The sequence below is a fragment of the Peromyscus eremicus genome, chromosome 6, assembly GCF_949786415.1.
Source record: "Peromyscus eremicus chromosome 6, PerEre_H2_v1, whole genome shotgun sequence".
NCBI classification, from domain to species: domain Eukaryota; kingdom Metazoa; phylum Chordata; class Mammalia; order Rodentia; family Cricetidae; genus Peromyscus; species Peromyscus eremicus.
In genome coordinates this window covers 48,995,465-49,014,075 of record NC_081421.1, presented here as the reverse complement: position 1 = coordinate 49,014,075, position 18,611 = coordinate 48,995,465, and positions in this window count along the sequence as shown.

Here is an 18,611-nt window from a genome sequence, read left to right as displayed (position 1 = left end):
GGTGTGGGCCCATCTCATGTGACATTGCCCACCTCCTAAGTGGCTTTTGTCTTGCATCCCTTTGTACCCTGACAGTTACTGCAGTTCTACATCACACCTAAGAAGCAACTTTCACACAACTTACTTTGTGTGGTAGTTTGTGGGGATGATATTTTTGGTGAGTTACTTATTAGCAACAGTAGGCATAGTTCCTACCTGTATTTGACATGAGATAAATTGTTTTAATAGGTTTTAAATAGTATTTCTATTAATTCTTTGACAGTTTCACACAGTATAGTTTAATCATATTTATACCCATGCTCCCTGATCCAGCCCCAACTTCCTACCAACAGACCCAACTTCAAGTTCTCTTTCTTCTCTCTCTCTCTCTCTCTCTCTCTCTCTCTCTCTCTCTCTCTCTCTCTCCCTCCCTCTCTCTGTCTTTCTCTCTCTGTCTTTCTCTCTCCCTCCCTCCCTCCTTCTCTCTCTTGTTTTGCAATTTCTTATTTTTATTTATTTACAATTCTTCATGAAATTTTTATTATATTTTATTTTCAATTTCTCCTCACACTTTCCTCATTAAGCCCCTTCCATGCCTCCTTCAAGTTGATAGCCTCTTTTTCTTTGATTATTATGTTACATATACATGCTGTGTATATGCCCCAAAGCATAAATGCACCCTCCTGAGTCTGTTTTTATTGGTAGTATGCATATGGTTTCAAAGCTGACCACTCTACATAGACAACCAACAAGGGAGCTCATCTCTGAATGAGGCTACTTCTTTTTCCCCCCAGCAATTATTAATTGCCTCTGGTTCTTTGTCTAGAATCTGGACTATTGTAAAGTGTCATTTCAATGTTTTTTACTCTATTAAACTCATTCTTTTCCAGCATTTTAAAATGTATTATTTTTAAGTTACATGGGCAGGAATTTACTGATTAGATAAGCTAATTTATATTTTACAAATATCATGTATATATTGCTCACCAGACTTAAATTTGTATAGTGGTTTATAGTTCAGCATCTTAAACTCAAGAACTAGCCTTCTATGGAAGTATAAATGTTTCAGTATGAATTCTTTTCTTTCAAATAAATTTTGAATCTGAAACTAAAGAGAACATCAAAAGCAAAATGGATGATGAAATGAAATATTGACCTTCAGCAATTAATTGCTGCTATTCTCCTGAGAAAATCATTTTTTGCAGAAAAAAGCAGAAAGAGAAATAAATTTTTTTTAATATCATTGTTGATGGATTGTGTTAAACCCCAAATCTCATCTAAGGGGAAAGTAAAAAGCAGAAGTAAAACACATCCAGAATTATGAATACTTGTTTAAAATATGCATTTCTCTACTGATATTGCCAGTTATAAAGACTATGATTCAACACTACAAGAGCATTTCATGGACAAATACCTGAGAATAAATCAATAAAACAAAATACTACTAAGACATTGTTTGATTATATAGTGTAAGTTTTCCCAATTTTTTTTCTTTTAAAACTTGTGCAGAGATAGAAATGCAGTATCATAGTGAAAAGTACATTGTCAATCATAGATTTTCAAAAACAGCAAACTGGCTGAATATTTCAATGTACCTGCAAATACAAACTAACCTTAAGTAGTCAATTATTCAACATTCCTACAGGTTTAAGGATCTGAAAATCTTGCACATGTAAACTTATAAACAATGATATTATTTTCATTAATATTGAATAAGTTCAACACAATTATATCACTTTTCTTTCCTTAAGAATAGGACTTGAGTATATATGCAGAAGTAACTGAATGCTCATGAACCATGATGCTTCTATTATTATACAAATACACCATCCTTTACTGAGTATAACTAAATATTACACAAAAGACACAAATGTGAATGACAGACCTCAGGTATGATCCCTGTTAGTGTTTATCACTAAAACTTTTGCCTTATATTTTATGACTTGATATCTGTAAAATGGTTAGGACCATGTTATGTCATTACTCTGAATAAGGGTTAGGATAACTTCTACAGCTGAAATTATAAGAATCTAATCTGTATGTTTAGAGCTAGTGTTGATCCTCTGACAATAGTTGAGATACAATTATTTTGATCAATAGGTGGAAAACTTTTTTGGTGCTGTCAGAATCAACAAGAGCCAATCGAGAACTCAGAGAGGTCAAAGTATCTCACTTTCAACACACAGCCATTATGAAACATATCTCTACTCATCCCATTACAAGTGTATGGTGTAATATTCTGGAAAAAAAGTCACACATCAACAAAGAAATTACTGAAATGTGTGAGAATCAAGCTGTCAGTCATTGAATTACACATGTAAGATATTTCTAGAAGTACAAAACAATACAACTCTTCATTTAAGACATAGATATTTTCAAAAACAAAGTTATTAATATTAATTTGCACTATTATTTTAAGTAACATATTTATGTTTACATCATGATTTATGAAATAGTAAAATCTTTATTCATTGGCCATTTGAATAATCTAAACAGGTTTAAAAATACTCTAGGTAGAGAATTTTTATTGAAGTAAGATTGAAAATTTAAATCCAATATCCAGAAGAGGAAAAGACAAAAAAAAAAAAAAAGAGCTAATTGTCAAAATAATGATTACAATAGGATAAAGATTAACAACAAATGACTTTCACAGTTGTTCCGATTCTGCACACACACACACACACACACACACACACATACACACACACTCATACACTCAACTTAGTTTATCCTGACTGGTCTAACTAGGGTGACATGTCTTTCTTCCTGGCATGTTAACATACTTCATTTGCATTGAGAAGGCCATGGAATGTCATTGTAAATCAGCAGAATGACAACTGATTTTTCTAAAGGTTGTTTCTTTTTATTTACTATTAACTGATTTTAACAAAATTTGCTAATGCATTTCAAAGTGCAAGTTTTGAATTATCTGTGATATATTGCACTATACTTTTGAAATTTCATAGTCTGCATTTCTATATTTAGAAAATTTACTTACATGCAATAAAAATAAAGTTATTAGCATGTAGGCATGTTTTGAGCTCTGTTATAAATTTGTATTTTGATTCATGTAGAAATACAATAAATATTTGTTTTCTTATATGAATTTAAAGAACTTCATTCTACTTGTTAGGTTTTAGTAGCAGTATAATTAAACATTATTGCTTTATTATTACTATAATTATTATACACCTATTTTAGGTTATGTAGTTGGAAGGTTTCTCTGGTCCTGCACGGCCCTGTGGTCCCTTCTGCATTCTGCAGTCACTTGATCTCTAGTAAACACACAGAGGCTTACATTAATTATAACTTCTTGGCCATTAGCTCAGGTTTATTAGTGACTAGCTCTTACACTTAAATTTACCCATAATTCTTATTTATTTTTAGCCACATGGCTTGGTACCTTTTCTCAGTTCTGGCACCCATTTTGCTTTTTCTTAGACAAGATTTTGTCACTGTATGTTCCAGGTTGCCCTTATTTTTTATATTGTACCTCATTCCTCAAGTTCTGAGAATATAGTCACCCAAGACTACATCATGCTTCAATAATGTTAAAGTTAAATCAAATCACGTGTTCTAGGGCTTAAATATGTAGTGTCTTTGGTAATAATTTCTTGAGTCACAGAACATCAAGAAATTAAGCTAGTTTTGAACTGGAAGCTTCATCTCTGTTGGCCATCTTTCATAGTGCTGGGAAGTACTATTCATGCTACAGGAGAGAGGAAAGGAATTATTGATCTTACCTAGCTATGAACCTTGCAAATCACGCCCACTAGCTCAAAAATGAAAGAACTATTATGAAAGTAACCACTAATCTGACTGGATTTAAGGCCCATGTCTCATGAAGGAAATTAAATGGAGTGTCAAGACACAATGGCTCCGTTTCAGCAAACCTAATAATCATGAATTTTTACAATAGCATAGTTAAGGAGGAAAACAGTAAGACTATCAAGTCCTTACAATGATGACTGGTTATAATATTTGTACAAATCCAACTTCACCCCAGGTCAGTAAAGGGATCATTGAAATTTCTTGTTCTGAAGTACTTCGGTGCTGAATGAGTGTTCCTTCCCTTCAAATAAAGGATGTTTAGCTTTTCTTAGAGAAAAAAAAAAAAAACAAAAAAACAAAAAACTAATACATGTGCTGAGTTGAAAAAAAGTTACATAATACACAATTAGCATTCACAAATCATTTATATCTTTATATACTACCAACAATCTAATGTGGTATTGTGTTTCCCAAAATATTGTGTACCTTAATAAACTTATCTGGGGTCAGAGAACAGAAAAGCCACTAGTTAGGCAGTGATAGCACACATCTTTAATCCTAGCATTCCAGAGACAGAAATCCCTCTGGATCTCTGTGAGTTCAAGGCTGCATTGGAAACAGCCAGGCATGGTGACTCACGCCTTTAATCCCAGAAAGCAGCCTTTAATCCCAGGGAGTGGTGGTAGAAAGCAGAAAGGTTTATAAGGCGTGAGGACCAGAAACTAGAAGCATTTGGCTGGTTAAGCATTTGGCTGGTAAAGCATTTGGCTGGTTAAGCATTTGGCTGGTTAATCTTTCAGGCTTTCTAGCAGCAGTTCAGCGGAGAGCCATTCGGATATGAGGACACAGAGGCTGCCAGTCTGAGGAAACAAGACCAGCTGAGGAACTGGCAAGGTGAGATAGCTGTGGCTTGTTATGTCTCTCTGATCTACCAGCATTGACCCCAATAACTGGCCTCAGGTTTGATTTTATTAATAAGACTCTCTAAGATTCATGCTACAATCTAAAAATAAAATTAGGAGAATAATTAATTATTAAAGAATCAATTGCAAAAAAAAATCACAATTGTTATTTAGCAATAAATGTTAAATAGCTGCTCTTAAAGCTATGAAATTATTATTACAAAAAATCAAACATATTCAAAGGGACAAAAGCATATGAAAAGATTGTCCACATAAGTAGTCATCACAGAAAGTACATCAAACTTACAAGACAACACTTATAACACTTGTAGGTGGTAATAATAATAATAATAATAATAATAATAATAATAATGGGATAATAATTAATTTTGGTGAAGACATACATTGGAAGGCATTATTGCTTAAGGTCCACCATATTTGGATCTCTTTCCAGTCTCCATACAAAATGGAGGACTCCTTACCTCACAAAAGGGCCTCCTGCTATCTGTCTGATCTTATCTGGAAGCTTTCTCGAAGCCTGGATATCTGATCTATCAAAAGCATGACCTTTGCCAGAGATCCTTGCAGATGCTCTCTCCATGAGGCCCACATGATAATTAGGTGTTGTGCTCCAGCTGTATGATAGGACTGTGCTCCCAAAGCAAATTAGGTGGTGCCCCAGCCACTGTCTTTATCTTATATGTTTTCTCTCACTCTAAAATAAAATTGAGTTGCAACACTGAAACTATCTCCCTGTAAGCTTTTTCGAGGAGGAAGAAGATCCACAGACATGGAGAAGTTAGATTCTTGAATACAATACTAATGATTTTATAAAATATGGAAGGTACTTTGGAGCAGAATCTGGTAGTTCCTATATTGTTAAACATAGTCACCAATAGTTCAGCAGTTCTACTTCTAGATATATAAGCAACAAAGAAAAAAACATATTATGTACAAAAAATTAATATGTTCCAATTCAAATTGCTGTAATTCACAATAGTCAGAAAGTAAAAATAACACAGGTGGTCATGAACTAACGGATAAGTACCAGAAAATTTTATATTCAAAGAATGAAATATTATTTGTCAAATAACATAAATGAGGTACTAGCACATGCTACATTATAATAAACCTTGAAGACATTATGCTAAGTGGAAGAGCACAGGCTAGATGATTCTAGAGCCCACAAAGTTGACATGTGCCTATAATCTTATCTTGTGAGATACAGAGGAAAAAAGACTTCATGCTCAAAATTAACAAGGGATGCATACTAACCTCCAGGCTACTCTGGGCTGTACAGCAGAACCTTGTTTCAAAATACCACACATTCCTAAAGGTAAACATCAAATGAGAATAGAGTGTAAAGAGCAGACAAAATTAACAAAATTACAGAGATGGAAAGTAGCTAAGTGGTTACCTGGACTGTGAGTTTTGGGCTACAATGAGAAATACATAGTAATGGTTATGACATTTATTTGGGGAGTGTGGAAAAACGTTTAAATTGATCTGATTTTTTTCTTTATTTTATTTTACATACCAACCACAGTTTCCCATCCCTCCTTTCCTACTGTTCATTCCCCCTCACCTCCATTCTACCACCTCATCTACTCCTTCTCTTCCTCCCGAATTTTTTTTATATAAATGTGATAATAAAGGTGGAATAGAGGTTTGAGGGGTCACCAACTGGATCAGGCCCTCTGAATGGGTGAGACAGTTGATTGGGTTGATCTGTTTGGGAGGCATCCAGGCAGTGGGACCGGGTCCTGTGTTCATTGCATGAGTTGGCTGTTTGAAACCTGGGGCCTATGCAGGGTCGCTTGGCTAGGCCTGGGAGGAGGGGAATGGACCTGCCTGGACTGAGTCTACCAAGCTGATCTCAGTCCCCGGGGAAGGCTTTGCCCTGGAGGAGGTGGGAATGGGGGATGGGCTGGGGGGAAGGTGAGGGGGGCGGGAGGGGGGAGAACAAGGGAATCCGTGGCTGATATGTAGAACTGAATTATATTGCAAAATAAAATTAAAAAAAAAAATTTAAAAAAATGTGATAATAAAACTTGTTTTTAAAATGCAAGCACCTCAAAAATAAACTTGGAGAAAATTACAGAATAACTGATTGGGGTCAGCCCTGAGATCATATATGTACAGGTAATCACTAGATTATAAACTGAATAAATGGTATTTACATATTTTGGAGTGTGTATAAGTGCATGTGTGTGTACATTTTAAAACAACAATCAAAGAAAAGAAGCTATGAATTTGAAATAGAGAAAGGGGTGCTAGAGAGTGGTTGGAGTAAGTAAAATTAAGGTGGGAATGATATAAATATATTATAATTTCAAAACAAAAATGGTTTTGAAAAAGACTTTATAGAAAAATAAATAAATCCAGTAACTGCTAAAAAAGAAATCAACTTTTTTTCTGCAAATGAAAATTCAGTATTTAAAAAGAAACAAACTGTATCAAATCATAATATTAGCCATATATTTTACTCAGTTTAATAAAATCCAAACAATCAAACTCATAATTACCATAATAAATATCATCCTTGTTTTCTGACTTTTGTGACAAGACTAAACAAACAAAAATATTTCAGAAAGTCCTATTTATTTGTTGATCATTATTAATAAGAACTAAAACAGGTCTTGTTATGAATAAACAGGACTCTATGGATTTAGTACTATCTAATTTAAAAGTCAGGGATGAATCAACCAACGTTCCAGTTTGGGATGGTAAGATTTGATTCAACAATTCACAATATGTTCTAAGATATAGTGCATGTTAATAAAATTTTAAGTACTGTATTTCATACAATTATATAAATAAGCATGCATTTGTGATGATAACAGAAGATAGAAACTGTGACCTTGAAAGCCAGAGTTCTAATTCTTGACTTTGGTTGGGAATGCCAGAAATGTTTTGGCCAGAGAATCTGATTCATGTCCTAGTTTCAGTTCTGTGTTGGCTACAGACACGTGGCAGAAATATCCTGTCCAGAGTAGCTGTTTGTACTACAAACCCAATCCAACCCCTGAGATAGAAAGATGCACGGACACCTCCCAGGAGGACCAGCTGGACTGAGCAGCTCATCTTCCCACGTCTCCCCCTAGTTTCTGCCATCAGTCCTATCAATAGCCCCTTGTCGAGTTGTTGGAGAGTACCTTACCTGTCCCTATGATGCATGCTCTCTGGTTGTTTCCTACTTTCACATTGATTAAGGATTTGCTTCTTCCAAAGATACCTGGTTATGGACATTGTGACTTTGGATCGATTTGTACACTGAAGCACCTGTGTACTACTTGCAGCCAAGAGAGAAGTCTACTATTGTTCCAACCTGGAAATCATTTGATGATCAAGCCTTTTCCCACTCATCCTACCTAGAGCCAAACCAGGCAGTTCCTTATACTGTGATTCTAACCACTGCACAGCTATCAAAATGCCTGTAATCAAATTTTGGGTTCTTAACTCTATATTCACACCTTGAAGACAATAGAAGAAAAGACTTGAAGGGACTCCAATAAGCCCACATGGATAAGTCTCCAATAAGTGCAGTTCTTCTAATGGTCTTGTCTTGGACATGTTAAAATATCCTGTTTGGGGTTCTTCTAGTTCTTGGCCTAGGGAAATTTTGCCTCCCAGTTCCCTAAATGCTGTTAGAGATAGTCTTGAGAGGGCAGAAGAATGAAGGCAGGACATAAAAACCTGTCAAGCACACCTGTCAAACCATATCAAGACATGGATCTCAAAAGCAAGAAGCTCTATTTCTTAACTTTAGCAAGGAATTCCAGATACATTCTGGCCAAAGGCAGTGGCTGTGTCATAGTTTCAGTCTCTACTGGCAGGAAGCCATCATGTCAGAAATTCCTATTGAAATGCACTAGTATTATCAGAACTTCCAAACCAGCTACCAAGATATATATATATATATATCTTGGGGGGGGGGATTTTGTGAACATCTCTTAAAATTCAAGAATCAAGAAAAATATCATGGACTATGTGGAATTTTGTGTGGCCAGGAGCATCTGGCACTTACCATTTGAGTAAAGCTTGTCTTAGGCTAGAAAGCATCATTCACACTCTGAGGAACACCCTTACCCCCACATCAACTGTCAAAATTGGCAAGTAAAGAAAGGTCTAATTAACTAAAATCTCATATAACCACCCACCAAATCAAAAGCAAATTGTAAAGAGTGATATGGCCAGCTAATTTATGGAATGTTTAACACTTCAAGTGTTAGTAAGGTTTTCTCAGATCAGTGATCAACTTGAAAACCGTGTGGGATTTAAGATTCATGATATAACTATTAACCACATTACTTTACTTGCTTTTTTATAAAATATCATCACATGATATAGCTTCAATGCTAATTAGTTTCAAATTCTAATTAAATATTACAACAATATATTTTCACCATTTCTTGCTTAAGTAAAATTACAACTCAAAATCCCCTAATACTTTAGATTTCAGTAAAGAATTTAACCAGGGCTAGAGAGATGGCTTCGTGGTTAGTAGCACTTACTGTGGAGTCATGAGGACCAGAAGACATATCCCAATGCCCATGTTTCAGTCCTACAAAATGTATGTCGCTCCAGCTCTAAGAGATTGAACCCCCATTTGATCTTCATGCTCACAGGCAAACACCTGCACACAAACAGGTACATACATTTATGCACATACACAGAAATAAATAGATGAATGAACAGATTTTAAATATGATAAAATTGATGTTCAAAAGCATTTACCTTCCTGCTTCATTTTTATGAATTGATGATACATGGCACTATGAAAGAAACAATAAAAACTATACATTAAATTAATGTACACAAACTGATCATGAAAATAGGCTCTGATCAATAGTGTGTACAGTGTCAATAGAAATCATTGGTCTTGGATTGAAGGAAAAATCCAGTGGAGAGGACGTGATGAGGGAAGGGCTGTGATTGTACAGCTTAGGAAACTCTAGGATGTAGTGCCTGTCACCCCAAACAGATGGCTGCCTGTGACAATACAGGCCCAGCAGTAACAAGTAGCACTCATTTTTTGAAGTGGAGGGAACATCTGGATCATCATTTAAAATCTCTTTTGCTCCTTAAAGTTTTACAAAATGAAAAAAAAAGTCCTACTATGTATTAAAACAGGCATAACAGTAATGATTCTCTAAAGTTCTTAGCACTGATGTTTGGCTGCTTACCATTGATCTCATCCTGGATAACATACCATGCTCAGAGGATGCACCTTTTAAAACAGAACATTGCAAATAATATGTGAAACTAAGCAGCCGAAGTTACTTTGCTATTTATTCCTCTGGAAAAAATAACAAAAGACACATGTAGATTTTTTTTTGTAATAATCTTTATCGCTGTCCTTATTGGGTTTCTCTTTTCTTTGCTATCCTTAGGTTTACTATCATGTTTTGGAGAGTGACTTTTAGAAACAGTGTCCTAAACTAGCCTGTTCTTAAATAAAAGGGGTATCTAATCTTTTATTTAGTGAACAAAACTGAGGTCTTTTTAAAATGATGTTAAGTCTATATCCAGACCTTTAATTATCCCAAATCTATATGTCTAGAGGCCAGGGGAATTACACAAGAAACAATATCTAAGGCAATATGTTACCACCAGCACCCAGCTATCCTACTACAACAAGACCTGAATGTTCCAACACAACAGAAGCATAATAAAAAGACTATAAAACCAACTTTATGAAGATGATTGAGGGCCTCAAAAGGAAATGAATAAATACCTTAAGGAAATTCAGGGGAAAAAAGAAAGCCATGAAAAAAAAACAATTGAAAGAAAAGCAATTGAAAGAAACAAATAAAACTGTTCAAGACCTGAAAATGGAAATAGAAGCAATAAAGAAAGCACAAACTAAGGGAATTCTGGAAATGAAAAGTCTAGGGACACAAGCAGGAACCACAGGTGCAATCATCACCAACAGAATACAAAAGATAGAAGACAGAATCTCAGGCATAGAAAATGCAACAGAATAAATATATACAGTGGTCAAAGAAAATGATAAATCTAAAAAGTTCCTGACACAGATACCCAGAAAATATGGAACACTACGAAAAGACCAATCCTAAGAATAATAGCCACAAAAGAAGGAGACAATTGCCAGCTCAAAGGAAAACTTCTATCTTTAAAAAAATTTTTTCAACAAAATCATAGAAGAAAACTTTCCTAATCTAAAGAAGGAGATGCCTACAAAGGTACAAGAAGCTTACAGAACACCAAATATATCGGAACAGAAAAGAAATTCTCCCTGTCACATAATAATCAAAACACTAAACCTACAGAACAAAGAAGGGATAATGAAAGCTGCAAAGGAAAAAGGGAGAGTAACATATAAAGGCAGACCTATTGGAATTGTTCACAATTTCTCAATGGAGTCTCTAAATGCCAGGAGGGCCAGACAGATGTCTTGTAAATTCTAAGAGATCAGACATGCCAGCTATACAAAGAAAAACTTTGAAAACAAGATATTCTGTGACAAAGTCAAGTTTAAACAGTGTCTATCTACAAATCCAGCACTACAATTGGTGCTAGAAGGAAAGCTCTAACCTAAGGAGGTTAAGTACATGCATGAAAACACAGGAAACAATCTAACACCAGCAAAATCAAAATAAGAGAAACACACATACACACACACACACACACACACACACACACAGAGGGAGAGAAAGAGAGAGAAAAAGAGAGAGATTACCACCCATCAACAACCACAACATAAAAAAAGAAATTAATAATCATTGGTCATTAATATCCTTCAATATCAATTGGACTCAATTCCCCAATAAAAAGACACAGGCTAACGAATGGATGCTAAAACAATCCTTCATTCTGCCGCAAATAAGAAACATACCTCAACATCAAAGACAGTCATTACCTCAGAGTAAAGAGTTGGAAAAATATTTTCCAAGAAAAGGGGCCCAAGAAACAAGCTAGTATAGTGGTTCTAATATCCAACAAAATAGACTTCCAACATAACTAATTGAAAGTGATGGAGAAGGATGTTTCATAATCACCAAATAAAAAATCCACCAAGATGATGTCTCAATTCTGAATATTTATGCCCCAAGTGCAAAAACACCCTCATTTGTAAAAGAAATATCAGTAAAGCTTAAATCACACATCAAACCACACATGTTAATAATGGGAGGTTTCAACACCTCACTCTCAACAATGGACAGGTCATCTAGACAAAAACTAAACAGATAAATAATGGAGTTAACAAACATTATTACTCAAATGGACCTAACAGATATCTGAATATTTCATCCAAACAAAAATAATATGCTTTCTTCTAAGCACTTCATGGAACCTTCTCCAAAACTGACCACACTTGGTCACAAATCAAGTCTCCATTGATACAAGAAACCAGACATCAGACCACCATGGGTTAAAGTTGAATTTCAACAATGGAAATACAGAAAGCCTACAAACTCACAGAAACCAAACAACTCTCTACTGAATGTACACTAGGTCAAGAAAGAAATTAAAGACTTCCTAGAATTAAAAAAAAAAAATGAATGCACAACATACCCAAACTTGTGGGACACAATGAAAGAGGTGCTGGGAGGAAAGTTCTTAGCATTAAGTGCTTTCATAAAGAAATTAGAGATATCTCATACTAGCAACACAACAGCCGACCTGAAAGCCATAGAACAAAAGGAAGCAAACAGACCCAAGAGGAGTAGATGGCAGGAAATGATCAAGCTGAGGACTGAAATCAGTAAAATAGAAACAAAGAGAACAATCCAAAGAATCAATGAAACAAAGTGTTGGTTCATAACAAAATCAACAAGAAACACAAACCCTGATCCAAACCAACTAAAAGATAGGGAGTAAATATCCAAGTTTACAAAATCAGAAATGGGAAGGGCACATAACAACAGATACCAAGGAAGTACGAAGAATCATTAGGTCATACTTCAAAAACCTTTACTCCACAAAATTGTAAAATCTAAAAGAAATGGACAAATGTCTTGATAGATACTGCTTAAATCAAGATCAGATAAACAATTTAAATTAACCTACAAACCCTAAGGAAATAGAAGCAGTCATCAAAATTCATCTAGCTCCCCCACCCACCCACCCCCCGCCAAAAAAAATAACCTCAGGACAGACAGTTTTAATGTGGAAGACAAACAGACTATCAAGAAAGAGATAATACCAATACTTGTAAAATTACTCCACAAAACATAAATGGAAGGAACATTGTCCAATTCTTTCTATGAGTTCTCAGTTACCCTGACACCAAAACCACCCACAATTTAAATAAAGAAAAAAACATTACAGACTATATGAACATTGATGCAAAAATACTCAATAAAATATTTGCAAATGGCATCTAAGAACACATCGAAACGATCATCCACCATGATCAAATAAGCTTCATTCCAGAGATGCAAGAACGGTTCAGCATAAGAAAGTCTGTTAATGTAATTCACCACATAAAGAAACTGAAAGAAAAAACCCATAATATCGTCTCATTGGATGCTGAAAAATCTTTTACAAAATCTAACACCACTTCATGATAAAAGTCTTGAAGAAAACAGGGATACAAGGGACTTAACCTAGACATAGTAAAGGCAATATAAAGCAAGTCAATAACCAGCAAACCAATGGCAAACCAATAACTAGTCCAGCCTGAGACCCATACCATGAGAGGAGCACTGCCTGGAGTACCAGGACCCAGAATCTGGACAGCCCAGAGACCTGGGATAGAACCAATGAGGACCAAGGACAAAACAGCAGCAGCAAAATAAAATCAATGAAACGATTCCTAATGACATTCTCCTATACTCACATTGGTGCCTAGCCCAAAAGATATCAGAGAGGCTTTGTCCAGCAATTAATGGAAACATATGCAGAGACACACAGTCAAACATTAGATGAACCTTGGGGAATCCTGTAGAAGAGGGGAAGGAAGGATTGTAGGAGCCTGAGGCAGTAAGAACATCACAGGAAAACCCACAAAATCAATTAACCAATGCTCACAGGGGCTCACAGAGACTGATTTGACAACCAGGAAGCCTGCGTGGAACTGACCTAGGCAGTCTGCATATATGTTATAGTTGTGTAGCTTGGTCTTCTTCTGCGACTCCCACAGTGGGAGGAGGGGGCCTGTCACTGATTCTTGCTGGCTTTTGAGACGCTTATCCACATACTATTTTGCCCAGCCCAGTCTTCAACTTGATATGTCGTGTTTTGTTGAAACCATGGGAGTCCTGCACACCTCTGAATAGAAATGGAGGAGTGGATGGTAGTAGAATGAGGGGAGATGAGGAAAGGGCCTGGCAGGAGAGGAAGGAAGGCAAACAGCAGTCAGATTGTAAAATAAATAATTAAATTGATGAGTGAGTAAATAAACAAATAAAATAATATATATTTAACTAAAAGATTGAAGTTACAGTAATTGACAGAAAATTCTTAAATTCTTCTGAAACACACACACACACATTTAGATTTCAGTGATGTCTTAATATAACCATCATGCCAGGAATGAAGCTATTCTAAAGAGCTATGCTTGTGTCTCCTCCCTTCAGCTATTAGACTATTGAAACAGTAGGCCACGAGGAAATGAAAATTACCACCAAAAGTTCTTATAAAGCATGGCCAGTATGACATTCTCTTTATGCAGGACTTATATTAATATATTTGAAATTATATAGATGACATTTTCCTAGCACATGAAATTATCAGTTATAATAAATATTAATAACTAATATGTGCTGGAACAAAAGGAACATACATGATAGGAATTCAAAAATGTATGAGTACTAAATAGTGTGAAGGAATATTGGGATATTTCTCTGACTAAAAGACAATCCCAGAGAAAATTGCAGTAATTTGTACACTATGGGCTCCCTGCAGATTCTTGCTGACTCATTGACTGACTAACAAGTAGACTAATTTAGGTTTAACATCTCTTCTGCCCAACCTTTAATAGTGTTGTGAAGAAAAATTACAAAAGGCCAAAAGCCAGTCAACGAGGGAGAGAAATGATCTGTTAATAATCTACTACACTGAAGAAATCTTAATACTAGCAAAAAAATTCAGACTTAAGCTTTGTTTATTTTTACATGGTCAGCCACTGAGTTTGAGTTTTAATGTATAAAGTACTCTAAATAATTATGTCCATATATACTCAAATAACTAAATTTGGACAAAAACAAATGAAAAGAACTGTGCCATTTTAGAACAAATTTAATTACCTCAGAACATTATTTAATTATTTAGAACTACAGCAAATTCTATTATACTACCGCAGCTAAAAGTATAATAACCCATTGGAAAACTAATTGTCATCATCTCAATGTCTGCCCTGAAACACAGACTATGTATCACAGTATGTAGTTTGTACAAAGTATATAGTTACTTTGTAGAAATTAATTAAATTTCAGAAAATAACTTTTTTCTTTCAAAAGAGATATGTGGATTATTAATAAAATACCAAAGACAATATTACATCTAGTAGCATGCAAAATAACATTTCTTAAGGATTTTTTAGTCTAGGTAGAAATTGGAAAATGTATTTGCAAAATTGGGTTGCAATTCTAATACGAAATGACAAGAGCTTCCAGGTGTAGGATCCAAACATGTTTGGAACGTTTGTGTTATAGAGGTGAAAATGTAAAAGGGCAGCCATCATTAGCAAGGCCACCTTTATCACCATTTGGAAGACCAGAAGTACTTACTTGTTGGCCTTGGCCTCAGTGATTCCAAGACATGCTGCCTGCCAAGACTTCATGTGTTATCAGACTAATTAGATGAACCAGTACCGATGCAGGAAATGAGAGCAATTCCAGCAGCCTTAAAATGTCAGCACTTCTTAGAAGACAGAGTTGGTTAAAAGGGAAAAAAAAAACCTTCAAATTGGAAAAAATAGTTCTGTAAGTGATACACTATTCATTGTAGTGACAGAAAAAAATGTACAGGTGAGCAGGCTATGGATCTTGATTAAGCCATTTCAACTTTTCAGAAGATTGTCGTTTCACTTATAAACAGATATAAAATATATTTCTGTCATAAGGAGGAAAAGTAAAATTTTATAAAATAACCTAAACTTGTGGATCATGACTTGAATTGCACATATTTATAGACTATATAGACCTCTGACTACGCAGAGCTCTATGGGAGGCTTTATAACACTCCTAAAGCATGGTTTCTCAATTCCTATATTCACAAGAATAGTCCAGTTTCTTTTAATGGAAATTATGCCAATTCAAATATAAATATATTACGAGTATGTGTGTGTGTGTGTGTGTGTGTGTGTGTGTGTGTGTTATAATCATGTAGTCATTATTCCAGGCATTTTATCCACTAATTGGAATTTGACAATATAAACATCTAAAAATAGAATTCTTTGCTTTAGATACTTTCAGAGCTTTTAACACTTCAGTCCCTGAGACTTTCCAAGTGAAAGTAGAAAGTGAATTGAATTGGATTCTGAACATGCTTGGCCACAGAATCCTCTGTGTATAGATTATTTGGTGGTATTAGTAGTTAGTTCTTATTTGAAATATGCTGCTCTACTTTTCAGATGAGAAAGAGTTATCATTTGTGTGTTGATTGCATATGAGGAGAAGGAGCTGCAACAATTCCACACTTCATAGCAGATGCTGGACCTGCTATTATTCACTGTGTTGTTTATTTTCTCTTTTACCGTTTTCACAGGTCCCAATGTATTGTTTTATTTTGCTATGTATATCTTGTTATAATGTCTATTATATATGTCACATTAAAAATAATTTTCACCGCATAGTATAATAAAAGACCTAATCTCTCTTAATGCAGGAATACTTAATATTAGCAGCTGTTCTCTTTTCTCTTTGGGGGACGGGGGTGGGGGAGTGAAAAAGAAAAAGGCTGTGTTGGAGTGAAGACATGAGAGAGGCAGGCAGACAGACAGATAACAGGGAAGAGGAGCAACAGACCAGAGAAGCAAGAGAGGCAAGAGTAGCAGCTGTTTTTAAGTTATAAAAGATTTTGCATGAAACTCTATTATTTTGGTCACACACATGTATTTTGTATTTGAAACAAGAGTATTTTTTTATTTTTATGTTTCTAGTGATCTTGAAATACTGATTTTACAGACTTTTTTTTAGTTGTTTTCCAAGAACATGTTTATTGTCCATAGTTGATAACATGAAAACTCTATGTTGAATTTTCTTTAGTCACCTCTAAAGAAAAGCAGATGTGCTATTTAATAAACATTTGACTAAAGGACAGGTTTTCTTAAAGATTATATAAACCCTTTTAGGGATCCTGTGTAGTTTAGCCTAGCTCCTATCTTGTGATGTAAGAAAGGATTACCTTGAACAATCCCCACCTCATGAGTGGAAGGATATCATTTTATATCATTGCACCCCACTATGTGCTATCAGATTTCACAACAGTGCTCCTTACAGGTCAGTCAAGCACTCTGTCAGTTGAGCTACATCCCAAGTCACAAGATCATGTGTTCTTTTCAAGATTGACTTTTGTTATTTTAATTATATATAAAATTAATAACATATATACATATATGTGCATGTCTGTGTGTGGGTATATACACCTGAGTGCCTTGCCCACTGAGCCCAGAAGAAGGTAATACATTCCCTACAACTGTCATCATGGGGTACTAGAATTTTATAGTTTAAATTTTATGCAGCTGAGAGATGAAAGACCTTCTTAACATAGCAGGAATAACGCACATTTGGACACACAGAGACTGAAGGAGCATGTGCAGTGCCTTCAAACCCCTGGGCCTGATAGAGTCCCAGTTCTGAGAACTGAAGTGGACACGAGCCCAAATCCCTACCTAGAAGCTATCTCTGATGGATAACTACTTGCAAATGAAAATAGTTTTCTTCAAGAGAGTTCCACTGGGTATACAAACCTCTTTTGATATCAGGCCCCATGCCCAGCAGTAGATGGTAAACCCAAAATAAACTTAATGGCATTTTTGGAGGTTATTTCTCTTATAATATATATTTAGGCATTTTTTTCCCTGTGTTTTCTTACACTATAGTCTTCTACGCATTTGGTATGATTTACAATTGTTTTTTTTTTTTTTTTTGGAGGGAGGGGATTTCTGTGTTTTCCAATTTGCATCTCTATGTGTATATGTGTTTCTTGTGCTTTTCCTTTGGTTCTCTTTTTTCCCCCTCTTGGTTTACTTATTTTGTCCTATTCAGTTTTGTTGGCTTTTATTTTATTTATTTCTCCATATTTTCAGATGTCTGTTATCTAATGAAACAGAGAAAGAACAGACTTGGATTTGAGTGTGTGGGGAGGTATAGAGAAGCTGGAAGGAATTGTGGATGAAACATAATCAGAATTTATGCAATGAAAAAAGTCTGTTTTCAATAAATAAAAGAAACAAAGTAAATGATCGGGGGGTATAGCTTTTTACTGAATGCTACAAATATGATGGGCAAAACTGACAGATATTTATTCAGTACATAAAACTAAAATTCTGTCTTTTGTGTTTATTTATGTACCTTTTCTGGCTTTTGCCCTTTGGAACAAAAGGAAATATTTATTGCTTTTCACTTGACAGCCTTCAATATCATTCACACTTTGATACCAGGATCACTGATGCTCAGACAACTTAAACAGTAGATAGTAGGATAGTATATCAAACAATTAGAAGTAGTTATTGGTGCTTTGGATAACAATCAACTTCAGCTGTAATACTCAGCTGTGATGGAGTCCCTCCCAAGATGTCTTCTCTTTGAACAGATGTAGAAGACATGAAAGAATTCTGAGTACCGTCTTTCTTCTTTATGGCTTGTTTAGTCTGATTTCTTTCAGCATCTAGGACAACTCACCCACATATAATGGATTGGGATCTTTCAGTGAACTATGAATTAGTATAACTGTTGATATTAGGGGTTATTTTATATATTAGTCTATTTTTTCAGTTGTCTTGATAGAGGCTTAAAATTTTATGCCTGAAACAATGAACATAAAAGT